Here is a 17,734-nt window from a genome sequence, read left to right as displayed (position 1 = left end):
CCCTTTGGAAAATAAGGCTTTCCAAATTTGAGAATTTTATTTGAGTTTTATTTGTTTTTATTTCCGTAGGGGGAACGAATTTTGGTACTAAAATTCGAGAACACACCAGTTTTTTCGTTAGTTTTTTCGTTACTTTAGAAATAGATTTGGGCTATATCTTTGCATATCAGGGGGGGGGGGGTAGAGTATAGCGGGTCTGCATGCAAAATTTGTTTGGTACAATTATTCTGCATATTAGATAGATAGATAGAGAAATGTATTTTAAAGCCAAATATACGGCCATGGACATAGTAAAATAATATAAACGAAAGGCACAAATAACATAAACTTTGATCAGCGATCATCATAAAACCCTCAAATGAAACACTACATTAACCAAATAATAGTAGGCTACTTAATACTTGGAAAATCAGTCTTTGAAAAAAAAAAACAAAAAAAAACAATTAACACTTGAAAAAAAACCTTAAATGAAACATTACATTCACTTTTTTTTCTTCTTTTTTTTTTAGTTAACAAAATATCCATATAACTTGTTATTCTTCAGTAACTTTTTAGTGGCCATACCTAGAAGGAATGGTTTTCTGAGTTCCAACTGTCCAAATACTCCCCCCCCCCCTATGTGCAAACATACAGCCCAAATTATATATCTCCCATCTATTCTGTCACTTGTCTTCGTCTTGTCTCATGCTAAGCTGAAAGAAACTAACGAAGAAACCGGTTTGTTCTCGAGTTTTACACAGTGTAAACTTGATTGAGTGGCGCATAATACATAAGTACCAAAATTTCTTCCTCTTACGGAAATTAAACAAATAAAACTCCAATAAAATTCTTAAATTTGGAAAGCCTTATTTGGGGGGGGGGAGGGGTTTTCGGGGGGGGGACGCCGGCCACCAATTAGAAGTATGAGGTAAGAAGCGAGTTGTTTCTCCATATCTTGAAATGACGGATTCATAACCAGCATTACAACTTTTAATAACACAATACTCCTTATCGTAAAAGAACTGCCTTATCTAAGCTGACAAGATACTTAAAGCGATTGATATGACTTAGAAATTCAGTTTCAGTTCAATAAGGAGGCAAAAGGGGTAAGGAGACTTGTATGATTATAATGTAAACACCAGAATGAGACATTGCCCGTTAATTCTGTAAAGGAAATACAAACCATGCTTATGTACACTGGAGCCAAGAGTCGTAATGTAAGCGTACTTCTCGTTTCTTTTTCTTTCCTCATTTCTTTACAAAAGGTTTCCAGTTTCTACCCCAGAATGTATTGAGTTTCCTGGGTTGATTAATTACAATGCTAATGTTTAATATAGCAATCCAAAATCAAAACAGCGAAAGTGCATATTTTATGAATGATGTTTTTATTTTACCCCAATCGGTAATTAAGGAGTATTAGCTCCTTTCCCTTATTTTAGAGATATAGGACAGACATTTTCAAACAGTTCGTGGTAACGAACTGTAAGCAAGGAGCGACCCGGCTCAATGGTAACCGAAACTCTAAAAAAGCGGAATTTTGATACCAAAAGATAAATCAAAAGAATCAGATTTCAATGCTGGTTTTAAATATATAAGTTTCATCAAGTTTAGTCCTACCCATTAAAAGTTACGCGCCTGAGAAACTTTGGCTGATTTTAGAAAAAAGGGGGAAAGACCCCCTAAAAATTATAGAACCTTAATGAAAATCACACCATCATTTTAGCGTATCAGAGAACCCTACTGTAGAGGTTCCAAACACCTATCTACAAAAATGTGGAATTTTGCATTTTTTGCCAGAAGAAAGATCACGGATGCGTGTTTATTTGTCTTTTTTTGTTGTTTTTTTTTCCCAGGGGTGATCGTATCGACCCAGTGGTCCTAGAATATCGTGGAAGGACTCATTGGAACGGATATTAAAAGTTCCAGTGCCCTTTTTAAGTGACCAAAAAAAAATTGAAGGGCAACAAGGCCCCTCCCACGCTCATTTTATCCCCAGAGTCACCCGATCAAAATTTTGAGACAGCCATTTTGTTCAGCATGGTCGAAAATATGATAACTATGTCTTTTAGGATGACTTGATCCCCCGAAGTCCCCGTGGGGAGGGCTGAAAGTTACGAGCTTTACCCAATGTTAACATATAGGGTTGGTTATTGGGAAGTATACAGACGTTTTCAGGGGGGATTTTTTCTGGTAGGTGGGGGGGGGGGTCGGGGTTATATGGGAGGATCTTTCCATGAAGGAAGTTTTCATGGGGGAAGGGACACTGCTATGAAGGGGGCGCCAGATTTCCCATCATTATTAAAGAAAAAGATCAGAAATTAACTAAAAAAAAAGTTTTTCAACTGAAAGTAAGGACCTACATCAAAACGTAAAAAACAGTAATTACAATGTATATAATTTGGTTCGCCCCCTAGTCAATAACTCGCTCTTTAAGCCAAACATTTTATAGTATTTTCATAAGAGCTATTTATTCTAATTAATGACCTTTGTGATTTAGGGGTCATTTTTAAAGAATTGGAACAATATTCGAACTTAAGCTTAAAGAGCAAGGTATTGACTAGGGGACGAACCCACTGATATACGTATTAAAAATCTATGAATATAGAAGTTCGTTACGTAAGTTAATTCGTAAGTTACGTATATTTATTACTGATGAAAACGTTCGTATATGAAATTAAACAAGATTCGAGAAACCCATTTAACCAAATAAAAGTAAAATTAATATGCAAATTTTGTTAATTATTCATGTACGGTGAGCCAATAACAAAACCTGCATTAATTCAAAAACGTTCAAAAATTAAATAAAAAAAACATGTTTTTTTTAAATGAAAGTAAGGAACGACGTTAAAACTTAAAACGAACAGAAATTATTCCGTATATGAAAGGGGCTGTCCCCTACTCAGCGTCTTGCTCTTTACGCTAAAGTTTGACTTTCTCACAACTCTATTTTATAAAAAATAAAAAAAAACTTTAGCGTAAAGAGAGAGGCATTGAGGAGGGGACAGCCCCTTTCATATACGGAATAATTTCTGTTCGTTTTGAGTTTTAACGTCGTTCCTTACTTTCAGTTAAAAAAATTTGTTTTTTTTTTATTTAATTAGGGTAAAGGGTTAAAGCAATGAATTCTTCAAACAAAGATTCTATGCCTATCCTAACCTTAACGTTTTTCCAAGTTTTACTTAGATGTTGACTAAAAGTTTCTAAACTATAAAATTTCAGTCATATTTTTCGCCATTGTTTTTTTTTTTGGGGGGGGGGGGCAGAAAATGGATTCTTTTCTTTTAGAAAGTTCGGATCTATTTCCACGGAACACTTAAGTTCCACAAGTGAAAACAGGGTGGAGGTAGGAGTTTGCAAAACTCCTTCCTGTTCCGTAAGACACAACGTTTGAACTTGAAAACACCTTTTTTCGGACCCTAGCTGGGCGGTAGATCTATTCCTAAAGATTAGCTTAAAAAACACCTTTTCCACAAGTCAAGTTTTTCAAAGAAAAATAGAGCTCCATTAAGACATGAATGAGCAAAAATTAAGTCAAATATTCATCCAAGCGTAAAACTACCACAAATCACTAACAATTAATAAATGAAACCCAAACGAACAGAGATTATAATAAATAGCCGAGTCAAACTCAAAATAAGCAAAAATTAACACGAGTAGGGCTGATAACCCCAATGCCTTCTCAAGACAAGAACACAATTTGCACTTCACTAAAAAAAAAAAAAAAAAAAAAAAAAAAAAAAAACAAAATGACCGTGGATTGTCAGTTTAATTGACATTTACTGACATTTGTTCCTTAAGGTTTTGATAAAAAATTATGAAAGTAAGAAAGGTGAAAACATTTCAAACGTATTTTGTTTTCAGTAAAGCGCAAATTGTGTTCTGGTCTTGAGGAGGCATGGGGGTTATCAGCCCTAATCTAATTGTGTTCTTGTCTTGAGAACACATGAGGGGTATCAGCCAAAATGGCTATGTCGAAATTTTGATTGGATGTGTTTGGAGAAATGGTGGGCGTGGTTGTCATCTTAAAATACATAATTTCCAGACCTTTCAACTACGTTGAACAAAATGGCTATCTCAAAATTTTGATTGAATATGTTTGGGGAAACGGTATGCGTGGGAGGGGGGTTTGTTGCCCTTCAATCACTTTCGACTATTAAAAAGGGCACTAGCCCCTTCAGGGCACTAGACATAATATCCTATTCAATCACTTTCGACTATTAAAAAGGGCGCTAGTCCCTTCAATTTTCAATCGAATGAGCCCTTTTCGAAGTTTCTACGAAAACTGCTTCGATACGAAGCGCCCTGGTCTAAACAAATAAATAATCCATTTTGTCCACATCGCTCTTTACTTAGGCAGCGCAATATGCGCTGCCTATGATTTCAATGACATAGCGCAACAGCTTTCTAAAATAACAAAATCACTCTTCGCCACTTCCACCGTTTGGCGAACATTATCGACGTGGCCTTCGAACGACTCCATTATAACAGACAATGTAGGCATAGATGTAGGCAATCTTGTCTTCACCACAAAAAGCCACATATGATGTAGGGAAAATGTGGTGTTTCAAAAACTTATTTAACAGTATTTCACATCTTATTTTCAGGATGAATGTAAAACTACAATACTTACTAATATCATGCATACTGATACTCTTATTTTCAATATCGATCGTTCTTGTGGTCCTGGCAATCATTGGTAGCAATATGGTATTGTTGGCCATTAGCTCTTCAGTTTCAGTGGCTTTTTTTGCACTGAATGTGGCTGTTCAACCGCCATTGTTAAAAGAGCTATGCAAGTGTTCTAGAACACCACTAAATACAAGTGATGATCATACTAGGCAGCACATCAGGTCTCAGCACTACCCTTCGGCCACAAGTGCGGCAGTATCAACGGGTGTTGTCAATGAAGATGAACCACCACAATATAGAGATTGTGTCAATGAAGCGCAACCCCCTCCTTACACTGCACTTTTTATTTAGCAGGAACAACATGCTTGCCCCAATATACAACACACAAATCGGTAATAAAAACTATTTGATTTATGTTGCTTTATACATATAGATATACTGATACTTAGTAATCAAAATGATAATATTATTTTATTTATTAAAATTATAAAAGTAAAAACATTTGTATTTTTTTCAGTAAAGTGCAAATTATGTCCTGGCCTTGGGAAGGCATAGGGGTTTTGAGCCCAACTTATGTTAATTTCTACTCGTTTTGAGTTTGACTCGGTTATTTATTGTAATTTTTGTTTGTTTTGGATTTCATTTGTTTATCGATGCCGATTTGTGATAGTTTCACGCTTGGTAGATTATTTTATTTTATTTTTGCTCGTTTTTTGTTTAATGGAGTTCTTTACTTTTCTTTGAAAAACTTATTTTGTGGAAGAAGTTTTTTTAATTAATTTCTATTCGTTTTATAAATAGATAGATAGATAGATATTTATTGCAATAAAAGCCGCTTTGGGCCACGGCAAAAAATGGAAAATCACACAAAATATATTGACAGTCTTTTCAGAGAAAAAGAAAATAGTAACTTTAAATCTTTTCGTTTTTTTTAATAATTTCTAGTTTGGCCTGCTATTTGTATGCTGGAGAAAAATTTTCAGCAATTTTTAACAACACGCACCCTCTTAAAAATCTGGACACAAATAGTAGTGTTTAATTTAGTTTTATACCTCCTCTAGTTGACCTGAAATGGAAAACTTGATACCATTCACAAAAAAATCTGTTTACTTTCTTTGATAGCTTGGATACACTTACGCTATTTTCATTTGGTTAAATTTTAAGAGCAGAAGCAGCCCCGAAAGTTTGAACATAATACCCTCAGTCGTTCTTGGATACTGCTGAGATACCTTATTGGGAACTAGCATTAACACAGTGAATTTTGATTTAATCTTATGGCAACATTTAGTTTTTAAACATAAAGTCAAATGGGTGGGTGGGCGTGGGAGGGGGACTAGTTGCCCTCCAATCACTTCCGACTATTAAAAAGGGCATCAGCCCTTTCAATTTTCAATCGAATGAGCCCTTTTCGAAGTTCCTACGACAACTCCTTCGATACAAAGTGCCCTGGTCTAAACAACAACAACAACAAAGAAATAATATATTATACCTACATCGATCTTTACTATAAAAATATCAAAACTTCCAATCACTTTCGACTATTAAAAACGGCACTAGGCCTTTCGATTTAAAATCGAATGAACCCTTTGTGAGTTTCTACGACAACACTTCCTATAAACACCTTATATGCCCCCAGGGCATAAATTACAATCCTTACTCTAAGGGCTGTGAGGGTGGTTGTCATCCTCCAAGACCTAATTTCCAGAACTTTGACTATATTAAACAATATGGCTATCTCAAAATTTTTATTGGATGTGTTTAGGGAAATGGTGGGCGTGGAAGGGGTGTTAGTTGCTTTCCAATTACTTTCGACTATTAAAAAGGGCACAAGAAATTTCAATTTCTAATCGAATGAGCCCTTTTTGAAGTTTCTACGATAACGCGTTCTATAAATACTTTATACGCCCCCAGGGCATAACTTACAACTCTTGTCCTGGGGGCTGTGAGGGGGTCATCCTCGACAGACCTAATGTCCAGAACTTTCTACTACGTTGAACAAAATGGCCATCTGAAAATTTTGATTGGATAGTGTTTGGGGGAATGGTGGGCGTGAGAGGGGGGTTAGTTACCCTCCAATCACTTTCAACTATTAAAATAGGTGCTAGCCCTCTCAATTTCCAATTGAATGAGCCCCTTTTCAAGTTTTTACGACAACTTTATTATTAAAAACCTTATATGCCCCCAGAGCATAACTTACAACCTCTACCCTGGGGACTCTGGGGGGTATGTCATCCTTAAATATATAATTTCCAGAACTTTCAACTACGTTGAACAAAGTGGCTATCTCTAAACTTTTATTGACCGTTTGCTGATAGATAATGGGCGTGAGAGGGGGGTTAAATACTCTCCACTCACTTTCGACTATTAAAAAGGGCAATTTCAATTTCCCAGCAAATGAGCCCCTTTTGAAATTTCTACAAATACATTCTATATAAACCTTATATGCCCTTTGGGCATAACTTACAACCCTTAAACTGAGGGCTCTGATGGGGTTATCATCCTAAAAGATCTCATTTCCAAAACTTTCGACTACGTTGAACAAAATAGATATCTAAAATTTTGATTGGATGTGTTTGGGGAAATGGTGGGCGTGAGAAGGGGGTTAGTTGCCCTTCAATAACTTTCGACTATTAAAAAGGCACAAGCCCTTTCAATTTTCAATCGAATGAGCCCTTTTCGAAGTTTCTACGACAACTCCTTCGATACAAAGTGCCCTGGTCTAAACAACAACAACAAAAAAATAATATATTATACCCACATCGATCTTTACTATAAAAATGTCAAAACTTCCAATAAATTTCGACTACTAAAAACGGCACTAGGCCTTTCGATTTCTAATCGAATGAACCCTTTGTGTGTTTCTACGACAATACTTCCTATAAACACCTTATATGCCCCCAGGGCATAAATTACAACCCTTACTCTAAGGGCTGTGAGGGTGGTTGTCATCCTCTAAGACCTAATTTCCAGAACTTTTAACTACGTTAAACAAAATGGCTATCTCAAAAATTTTGATTGGATGTGTTTCGAGAAATGGTGGGCGTGGAAGGGGTGTTAGTTGCTTTCCAATTACTTTCAACTATTAAAAAGGGCACAAGCCATTTCAATTTCTAATCGAATGAGCCCTTTTTGAAGTTTCTACGACAACACGTTCTATAAAAACTTTATATGCCCCCAGGGCATAATTTACAACCCTTGTCCTGAGGGCTGTGAGGGGGTTGTCATCCTCACAGACCTAATTTCCAGAACTTTCTACTACGTTGAACAAAATGGCTATCTGAAAATTTTGATTGGTTGTGTTTGGGGGAATGGTGGCCGTGAGAGGGGGGTTAGTTACCCTCCAATCACTTTCAACTATTAAAACAGGCACTAGCCCTCTCAATTTCCCATTGAATGAGCCCCTTTTGAAGTTTTTACGACAACTTTATCATTAAAACCTTATATGCCCCCAGGGCATAACTTACAACCTTTGGGGACTCTGGGGGGTTTTTCATCCTTAAATATATAATTTCCAGAACTTTCAACTGCATTGAACAACATGGCCATATCTATCCTTTGATAGGAGGTGTTTTTAGGAAAGGATGGCATGAGAGGGGGGTCAAATCCTTTCAACTCATTTCTGCCTATTAAAATGGGCAATTTTAATTTCAAGTCAAATGAGCCCCTTTTGAAATTTCTACAAATACTTTCTATATAAACCTTATATGCCCCCAGGGAATAACTTACAACCCTTAAACTGAGGGCTCTGATGGGGTTATCATCCTAAAACACCTAATTTCCAGAACTTTCGAACTACGTCGAACAAAATAGATATCTCAAAATTTTGATTGGATGTGTTTGGAGAAATGGTGGGCGTTCAATCAATTTCGACTATTAAAAGGGCACTAGCCCTTTCAATTTTCAATTGAATGAGCCCTTTTTGATGTGTTTACAACATCGCTTTCTAGAAAAACCTTACATATTCCCAGGGCATAACTTACAATCCTTGCCCTGAGGGTTGTGGGGGGATGGGTTGTCATCCTTAAAGACCTAATTTCCAAATCTTTCACCTACGTTGAATAAAATGGCTATCTCAAAATTTTGAGTGGATGTGTTTGGGGAAATGGTGGGCGTGGAAGGGGTGTTAGTTGCCTTCCAATTATTTTCCACTATTAAAAAGGACACAAGCCATTTCAATTTCCAATTGAATGATCCCTTTTTGAAGTTTCTACGACAACGCGTTCTATAAAAACTTTATATGCCCCTAGGGCAAAACTTACAACTCTTGTCCTGAGGTCTGTGAGGGGTTTTTCATCCTCACAGACCTAATTTCCAGAACTTTCTACTACGTTGAACAAAATGGCTATCTGAAAATTTTGATTGGTTGTGTTTGGGGGAATGGTGGCCGTGAGAGGGGGATAGTTACCCTCAGATCACTTTCAACTATTAAAACAGGCACTAGCCCTCTCAATTTCCAATTGAATGAGCCCCTTTTGAAGTTTTTACGACAACTCTATCATTAAAAACCTTATATGCCCCCAGGGAATAACTTATAACCTTTGGGGGCTCTGGGGGTTTGTCATTCTTATATACATAATTTCCTGAACATTTAACCCCACTGTACAGCATGGCTGTCTAAATGCTTTGATTCAATATGTTCGGGGAAATGCTTATCGTGATAGGGTGGTTAAATACTCTTAACTCACTTTTGACAGTTAAAAAGGGCAATTTAAATTTCACAGCAAATGAGCCCTTTCCTAAATGGCTACAACAACATTCTAAATAAACCTTGTATGTCCCCAGGGAATAACTTACAACCCTTAAACTGAGGGCTCTGATGGGGTTATCATCCTAAAACACCTAATTTCCAGAACTTTCGAACTACGTCGAACAAAATAGATATCTCAAAATTTTGATTGGATGTGTTTGGGGAAATGGTGGGCGTTCAATCACTTTCGACTATTAAAAGGGCACTAGCCCTTTCAATTTTTAATTCAATGAGCCCTTTATGATGTGTTTACAATATCGCTTTCTATAAAAACCTTATATACTCCCGGGGCATAACTTACAATCCTTGCCCTGTGGGTTGTGAGGGGGATGGGTTGCCATCCTTAAAGACCTAATTTCAAAAACTTTCAACTACATTGAATAAAATGGCTATCTAAAAATTTTGATTGGATGTGTTTGGGGAAAAGGAGGGCGTGAAAGGGGGGTTAGTTGCCCTCAAATTACTTTCGACGAAAATGGGCACAAGCCCTTTGAATTTCCAGTCGAATGAGCACTTTTTCAAGTTTCTACGTCAAAAATTTCAATAAAAAATTTATATGCCCCCAGGGCATAACTTATAACCCTTGCCCTGAAGACTGTGGGGGGAGTGTCCTGCTCAAAGGTATAATTTCGTGAACTCGTGGAACAAAATGGCTATCTAAAAATTTTGATTGGATATGTTTAGGGAAATGGTGGGCGTGGAAGGGGTGTTAGTCGCCTTCCAATCACTTTCGACTTTTAAAAAGAGCACTAGCCATTTCAATTTCCAATCGATATGAGCCCTTTTTAAAGTTTCTACGACGACACGTTCTATAAAAACCTTATATGCCCCAAGGGCATAACTTACAACCCTTGCCCAGAGGGCTGTGGGGGAGTGTCCTCCTCAAAAACATGATTTCTATCTGGAAATCCACAACACTGAACAAAATGGTTATCAAAAAATTTTGATTGGATGTGTTTGGGGAAAAGGTGGCCAAGGGAGGGGGGCTAGTTGCCCTTAAATCACTTTCGACTATTAAAAAGGGCACTAGACCTTTGAATTTCCAATCAAATGAGCCCTTTTTCAAGTTTCTACAACACAAATTTCAATAAAAACCTATGTGTCCCCAGGGCATAACTTATAACCCTTTTCCTGAAGACTGTGGGGGGAGTGTCATGATCAAAGGTATAATTTACGGAACTTTAACTGCGTGGAACAAAATGGCTATCGCGAAATTTTGATTGGGTGTGTTGGGGGAAATGGTGGGCGTGAGAGGGGTGTTAGTTGCCATCCAATTGCTTTCAACTATTAAAAAGGGCACTAGCCATTTCAATAACTAATCGAATGAGCCTTTTTTGCAGTTTCTACGACAACGTGTTCTATAAAAACTTTATAAGACCCCAGGCCATAACTTACAACCCTTGTCCTAATGGCTATGAGGGGGCTTTATCCTCAAAGACCTAATTTACAGAACTTAAAACTACGTTGAATAAAATGGCTATCTCAAAATTTTGATTGGATATGTTAGGGGAAAAGGTGGGCGTGAGAGGGGGGCTAATTGCCCTCAAATCACTTTCGACTATTAAAAAGGGCACTAGACCTTTGAATTTCAATTCGAATGAGCCCTTTTTCAAGTTTCTACAACAAAAATTTCAAAAGGAGTGTCCTCCTCAAAAACATTATTTCTATCTGGAAATCCACAACACTGAACAAAATGGCTATCTAAAAATTTTGATTGGATGTGTTTGGGGAAAAGGTGGGGAGAGAGGGGGACTAGTTGCCTTCAAATCACTTTCGACTATTAAAAAGGGCACTAGACCTTTGAATTTCAAATCAAATGAGCCCTTTTTCAAGTTTCTACAACACAAATTTCAATAAAAACCTATGTGTCCCCAGGGCATAACTTATAACCCTTTCCCTGAAGACTGAGCCCTTTTTGAAGTTTCTATGACAACGCGTTCTATAAAAACTTTATATGACCCCAGGGCATAACTTACAACCCTTGTCCTGATGGCTTTGAGGGGGCTGTCATCCTCAAAGACCTAATTCACAGAACTTAAAACTATGATGAACAAAATGGCTATCTCACTATTTTTATTTGATGGCTTTGAGTAAATGGTGAGTGTGAGAGAGGGTTAGTTGCCCTCGAATCGCGTTCGACTATTAGAAATGACGGTATCCCTATCAATTTCCACTCGAATGAGCCTTTTTTGAAGTTTCTACGATAACGCCTTCTATAAAAACCTTATATGCCCCAAGGGCACAACTTACAACCCTTGCCCCAAGGGTTGTGGGGGAGTGTCCTCCTCAAAAACATATGTTCTATCTTGAAATCATCTACGCAGAACAAAATGGCTATCTCAAAATTTTGATTGGATGTGTTTGGGGGAATGATGGGCGTGGGGGGGCTAGTTGCCCTCCAGTCACTTTCGACTATTGAAAAGGCCACTAGCCCTTTGAATTTCCAATCGAATGAGCCTTTTTTGAAGTTTCTACGACAACACCTTCTATAAAAACCTTATATGCCCCCAAGTCACAACTTAAAACCCTTGCCCTAAGGGTAGTGGGCGATTGTACTGCCCAAAAACATATTTTCTATCTGGAAATCAACTACACTGAACAAAATGGATCTCAAAATTTTGATTGGATGTGTTTGGGGGAATGATGGGCGGTGGGGGGGACTAGTTGCCCTCCAATCACTTTCGACTATTAAAAAGGGCACTAGCCACTCCAATTTCCAATCAAATGAACTCTTTTTGAAGTTTCTACGACAACTCCTTCTATACGAAGGAGTTCAATCGAATTTTGTACGTTTGCTATCTGTTTTATTGCTAATTAAAAAACTTTTCTTTGAAGACACTTTAATAGAGTTTTTCAGTATTTGTTTTCCATGCTCGTTGTAAGACTTTCTATTGTTTTAATTAATAAAGTATAAACAATGATAATATTTCTGGTGTTATATTAAAAGGCTCTCCATAAGCTACGATTAAACAACAGTTTCAACGCTTTTTCATACAGCTTTTATTGTCAAGGTCATTAATATGGTCAAGGTCGTCCATGAATATTTTACTTTTTATTAGTTTTTTTAAGTATGTAAGGTATGGCGAGAATTCAATGATTTATTTTTACTAATACAGGTGAAACCGGAAAAAATAAATCAGAAAACCGCTTTTCTATTGACAATAAATGCAAGCAAAAACCGGGTGAAAAAAAAAATCAAAATATGCAAAACTTTTCTCCTAGATTTTAAGAAATACAAAGAAATAGTCGGGTTATTGTGACTTACACCCCTCAACGCATCTTGAAAGAATTGTATACTATTAAAATTTAATAAATTTTTATCAAAATTGTGTTACAAGAGGTTCACATATGACGACGATGATGATTTCTTGTTCAATAGTAGACAGTATCTTACTTTCAGAATGGATGTGAGACAACATGGCAGCTATTCTTGGAAGAAGCAACATAGTTACATTAGCCGTCTGCTCTTCATTTGCAGTTTTTTTTTTCTCATGAATGCTTTTATCTAGCCATCACTCTTCAAAGAAATATGCAAGCGCTCAAGAAGTCCAACTGATATTTCCATTGACCCGGTAGGGCGGCATTCAAGTTTTCAATACAGCCATTCCGCTATAGCTTTAATAGCAATAACAAACACTGTCAATGGAGATCAGCCACCACCATATTGGGATTATGAGGAAGAACCACAGTCACCATCTTATGCTGAACTTTATATATAATTCGAATGACGTAGTTGCTATAACATTCAAGATTAAACCTCGTTTCCATTGATTTAGATTTGATAGAGCAATTAAATACTTATTCCTGGAAAGGTATTTTTGATAAGTTTTGATATTTTGAATTGTTCAAAGAGGAGCAGATGGCAGTTAATCTTAACCTTAGAGGTTTAGCTCTATAAAAGCGCCCTTAGCTCCTCCTATATAGCACATTTTTGCATCGTTTCCATGTGTATTTATTGTTTATAAATTTTTCTATTCAAAAATTATTTTATTGAGCTTTACCGTCATAGTGTCAATAAATTATAGCTAATATTATGCTTTGAACCTATCCTAATATGATGTTTAGGGACATAAGACAAGAAAGAAGTTTTTACATAACTTTGTTATATAGAAAACAAAACGAAACAATATAGTTTAGCCAATTTAAGGTTTGACCCAGAAAAATGTTGCGATAAAAATGCTTCTTTCACTATCCAGACCAAATAATGCGCTGGTTTACAAAATAAATATCTATCGACCTAATATTTCCGGAATGGTCGAGTTTGAGGTCGAGCTAGAGAGGTAGCTTTAAATTCGAACACTTCAATAAGTAACAAAATATATATTGAAAAAGTATTTTATGAGAGGGGATCTGATCAAATTTGGGAATCAAAATAGCCCTCTGGAGTGTTTCTGGGGGAGATAACTACTCCGATTCAGCCTCAAAAGGTAGATAAAGGAGGTCACAAGTTGACTCAAGTGGAATAAAGCCTTCTAGGTATTACTGATAGATATTACTAGGATTCCTTTAAATCGTTTCTATAACCTTTTATCATCCCATTCAAGGGTAAATCCCATTCCCAACTTTTCGTTTAGATGGATGGCCAAAAAGCGCGATTTTTGACAAGCTATCATCTTTATCCATAAGGCATAGCCCAACCGTCTTAACCTTTCTTTCATTTTAGCGGAGAAAAGGCCACATTTGTCGTAGAGCTTGTTGTTCGACATACAGTCAGTGAAACAAGTACCAAAAGCTATCCTTAGACAATACCACAGGAAAACATCTAGCACATCTTCCTCAATGTTTCGATGCACCCAAAACCATAGTTGACTACTGTCATTACCGTAGTTTCCAATATCCTAGTCTTAATTCGAAAACTTGTCTTCCCGTGCTTCCAAACTTTTTTCAATAACATCCTTCCTTCTTTTGTAAAAGTGTTGTATATTTATTTTGGTCAAAATTAGCAATTGTTAATCATACCTTCGCCCGACCTAGGCAGTACTTTAGACATTAAGTTGGTCGTCAGCCATTTTTCTCGGTAATGGACAGTAATTCAAGTTCTTAGGTCTCTTAGAGACTCACACTGTACCAAATCTACCTTACAGTTAGTGTTCTTGGTGTAAAGCAAGATACAGAAAACACGAAGAAATAAACATAAAGACGACAAACAGGTCTATGGCCAGTAAATAAAAACGAAGAAAAAAACAAAAACGAATATTTTGCCCGTATCTAACAAGGCGTCTTCAGCGTAGAAAAAAAATAAACTAAAGCTAAAAAATATATATAAAACAAAAATAGACTAACCTAAAATATATAATATACAATTACAATCTGAAGCTACCTTCGTGAAACCACCTCACAAAAGTAACTGTATTAAACATTTTAAAATAACAAATGAACTAGGAATAATTTATTGCGACATAATTTTATGCAAAGCCTTTGATGCTGCTATTCGCATTAGGTTTGTTATTTGAGCTAACCCCTGGGATATTTTGCAATACCTTATTTTAATTTTTAAATGTGGATTCATTTTTTAAGATAATATCATAAATAGGATCAATATTTATATTCCAGTATCTCTATTAATTGATAAACTGCAAAAATATATTTTTTTATTTCTAATGCTTCAAGGTTCCAAATGTGTTTTTCTTTATTTCTAGTCATTCGAGAGGTTCCAAGATAGTACAGGCAAACTAGCCAAAAATATAGGTCGACCCAAAACAAATTGCAACAGAAATGATTTTTATACCATATTGCAGAGAACACAAGCTGAACAACATATCCAAAGTTCCACATTCTAGGTCGACGCAAAACTAGTTTTTTTTTTGTTTTTTGTGTCAATTTTTTTCAGTTTTTTATAAAAAAAAATAAATATCGGTAAATGTTCGTTTTTCTGTATATGAAGTACCGTCCTGATGTAAAATTAAGAGCTAAGCCAGAAAATGGAATCAAATTTAATGTACAATGTACCAGAAAAAAGTTTCATAATCATCAATATGTGATTTTACCCTTCTCATCGTTGTGACCTCTTTTTCACCCTACTATCAGAAGGCAACTATTCTGACATAAAATGATGAGCTGAGCCCAAAAATCAAATTAACCTGATTCAGTGCCGACTCGAAAACCCTTTTCATATTCATCATTATGTACTTTTTTTTATTTTCATTTGACATGTTTTTTTCAGCACTTACTGTCCACCAATTCGTCCATTGTTGGTAAACAAAAAATAAGCGGGCAGATGAATTATGGTTGGCTCGTTTAGAAGACCAGTTAACACATAGAAGGAAACTGCATCATCTTCATGACCTTCGCATGCAATAAATAATATCAACGTCTCGTTCCACGCTTTGTCCAAGTGAAATCCTCGGATAAAGCCGTAAGCTAAAAAATCACAATTGAAAATTACCCCGAGTTATCATTTATTAAATCACGTCTGATAACCCGTGTTTGATATCTTCCCATCTATAGATACAAAAAAGTCATTCAAAATATCTGACACCTAACAAGCTAAAAAAGTTTTACTGCGAATGTTCTCCTTTCCCACTGACTTGATATTTATAAGAGATCATTTTTGTGTGTGTCATCATTTCAACAAAGATCTACAGTCTAAAATAGTAAACTAATGTATCCAACCGTACGTAGTAAAATTCTTGGAAATTTATATCAAAGAACTGTTTTATCTTTTTCTTTTCACAGAGACATCTACTGAGAAGATAATCGCGCCTTGAAAAGCATCTTGTGCTAACAGCCCTTAACGTTAGGCTGTCCAAACTTATAATACTCCGATATGGTATCAGTACTGCGAAACTTCTTAAGAGCCGAACGATCTGGGTCATGGGATCTCCACTTAAAATCCACCTCTGACATGCTACCTTATCTGGCGGCATCTGGGCATAACAATTACACAAATCCTGCCAGGTTTACCTCCAGCGAGTGGTCAGGCTCCAAAAAAACCATCCTGCCGTTTATCAAGCCTTCCAAAATGGGATGTATGTGATTAGACGTTCTGATAGATTCTGGGCTGGGCTCTCCATGGATTTTGTCATTGAGCAGGAGCTCATGCGTTGTCTCAAAACGGCCTTACCGACGGAAGTGGTATGGCAGAGGTTCAAAGGTCTTTATGGGTTCTGTCTCGACCTGTCTGCTCTGCACTAAATCTTCTGATGGAGGGTATCTTAGAGGTTTTCTATGGAACAAGTAAACAATATAAGAAAACACCCGATCCGAGGCAGCTAAGAGACTGTAAAGACACCCAGATAGTAATCGATTTCCTACAAAAAGAATTAATATTTAATGGAGATCTTCAACTAAGAAACATCACCAACGGTCTGACAGCCTACGAATCTGCCAACGTTGATTCTGCTAGAGATTTAGGCCTAAAACTCATTGACTTCATGTCAGGGAAGCTGGTTGCTGATTTTGTGCTTCAACGAAAACAACAGGCAGTTCAAATTACTACGAAGCAGAATCCAGGTGGCGATTGCAAAAGACTGGACCCCACTCTCCTTTTTCAGAGGTTCATAACGCTAGCAAAGAGGATTAATCTCACGGAATCTGAGTATTTTCAACACTAACTGTGTTTCTACCCGGTATCACTCTTAGACCTCCCTTTCTTGCTCCGGTTTTCGAACAGGCCAGAATTCTCCAAAGCTATAACACAGGATTTCGATCTTGAGTAGAGCTCTAATCCCATTTCCAAGGACAATCTATATATCATCGGCGGTGGAGCTCTTCTGCACAGAATTCCATGGTCCAAAAACGAACAATACTCCGAAATCCTTGACCATTATGCTACTTACGTGAACAAAAAGTATCCATCTGCCACTAATGTGTTCGACGGCAACGATGGCGGAGCTACCATAAAGGATATGGCCCAGTCGAGGAGAAGTCGTATAATCGGCCGAGAGATATTCTTTACATCAGATATACAGCTTAAGGTAAAAATAGGATGAGTTTTTTTCCTGCAAGAAAAACAAGGCCAGGTTTATCTGCGCGTTGGCTGTTTATCTCCGACCAAAGGGCTTCGTCGTAGTCCAGGCACCAAGTAATCCAGATGTCCCAATTGTGCAAGCTACTGTTGATTCTTCCCGGTATTACGACAGTTCCGTCATTGGAGATGATACTGATCTTTTGGTTCTATTGTGTTATCATGGTGACCTATCAAGCAAGAAACTATTCTTTGCACCTAAGCCAAAGTTGAACAAAGCTCCCCGAATATGGAATATTCACAAATTGAAAGAGAAGCTGGGCCAAGAGATGTACCATCTGATTCTTTTTGTTCACACCATCTTAGGCTGTGACTCTACTTCATTGATTCACAGTGTGGGGAAAGGCCTTACTCTGAAGAAGCTAATGACAGATGCCGATTTTCGTACATCAGCTGCAGTTTTTATGCTGAAT

At 36.9% G+C, this 17,734-nt stretch overlaps 1 protein-coding gene and 1 long non-coding RNA gene across 2 annotated transcripts in view; one reads left to right on the top strand and one right to left on the bottom strand.

Moving 5' to 3' along the window:
* Window positions 1-17,734, bottom strand: part of Prp16 (ATP-dependent RNA helicase l(1)G0007) — a 132,956-nt gene that overhangs the window by 42,320 nt on the left and 72,902 nt on the right. The gene's annotated exons all lie outside the window — the stretch shown is intronic.
* On the top strand, window positions 1,078-13,386 carry LOC148946832 (uncharacterized). The gene is made up of 2 exons (XR_016142405.1): window positions 1,078-1,196; window positions 12,756-13,386. It is a non-coding gene; the product is annotated as an uncharacterized LOC148946832 (long non-coding RNA).

This window comes from Artemia sp. Qi Xiang Cuo, chromosome 11, assembly GCF_049724085.1.
Source record: "Artemia sp. Qi Xiang Cuo chromosome 11, ASM4972408v1, whole genome shotgun sequence".
In the NCBI taxonomy this organism is placed as follows: domain Eukaryota; kingdom Metazoa; phylum Arthropoda; class Branchiopoda; order Anostraca; family Artemiidae; genus Artemia; species Artemia sp. Qi Xiang Cuo.
The sequence above is the reverse complement of the archived record's forward strand: the minus strand, read 5'-3'. Positions and strand labels throughout refer to the sequence as shown.